The following is a 1,007-nucleotide window of genomic DNA, read 5'->3' as shown; positions in this document are numbered from 1 at the left end:
AATACGAAAGACAATATGACAACACACAATTACAAAAGACCAATAGCAATGACAGGAGAGCCAGTGTGGTGTAGTGGTTAAGAGCATGGGACTGGGACTCAGACGATCTGGGTTCTAGTCCCCACTCGGCCATGGAGCCAACTGGGTGACTTTGGGCCATCCACAGACTCTCAACCCAGCCTACCTCACAGGGTTGTTGTTGTGGGGATAAGATGAAGGAGAAGATGTAAGCTGCCTTGAGCCCTTGTAGGAAAAAAGCAGGATATAACTCGAAAAATAAATTAATAAAAGATATTGCTAAAAGCTACAAGAAATAACAGCTGGAGCCGTGGGGAGGAAAGAGGGGGATCATTTGTCAGGTGCACCATGTGTTTTATGAACAACCAGCCCCTGGTTCTTCTCAGGATAAGTTAGTGTGGCGTATGAGCCTGTGTTATTTCTAATTATCCATCTGTCCACACCAGTATTAATTGCAGTGTGAGTCACTTGTGGGCCATGAGATTATTTGCTTATGATTTCCATCAACTCTCACAATTGATTGTTGAGTGTGGCTGATGGGAATTGTAAGCCAGTAAAACCTGATTAAGAGAATAATAAAACAAGAGTGTGGTGCCAGCATTCAATACACAAGAATCACAGAATAAAAATACCCAGCTCAACAGACCCACTTCTGTGCCAAAGGCCTACTTGAATAAAAATTAAGACTCCTAGTAGAAGGCATTGTGCAGCAACTCCGTGTTTTTCTTAATGAAATGTGTGTGTTGAGAGAACAGATGGGCAAGCAGTGGGAAAACACAGGAGGGTCACAAATGGAAGCTGTTGTCTAGACCCCCTGTAAAATTCCATGAATGAAGAAGGGCAATGATGCACAAAGCCCTTCAGCTGGTAGCACCTTTGTTGCCAAGACTCGTGTGTTATTCCTGCAGTCTTTCCACTTCGTGTTGAAGAAAGCAACCCATTTAGAGCTGCAGAAACATTGCTTTTCTACCATTATCAGGAAATTTAAT

The sequence above is a fragment of the Varanus komodoensis genome, unplaced genomic scaffold (assembly GCF_004798865.1).
Source record: "Varanus komodoensis strain SLA01 unplaced genomic scaffold, ASM479886v1 scaffold10, whole genome shotgun sequence".
NCBI classification, from domain to species: Eukaryota; Metazoa; Chordata; class Lepidosauria; order Squamata; family Varanidae; genus Varanus; species Varanus komodoensis.
This window is presented reverse-complemented; position numbering follows the sequence as displayed.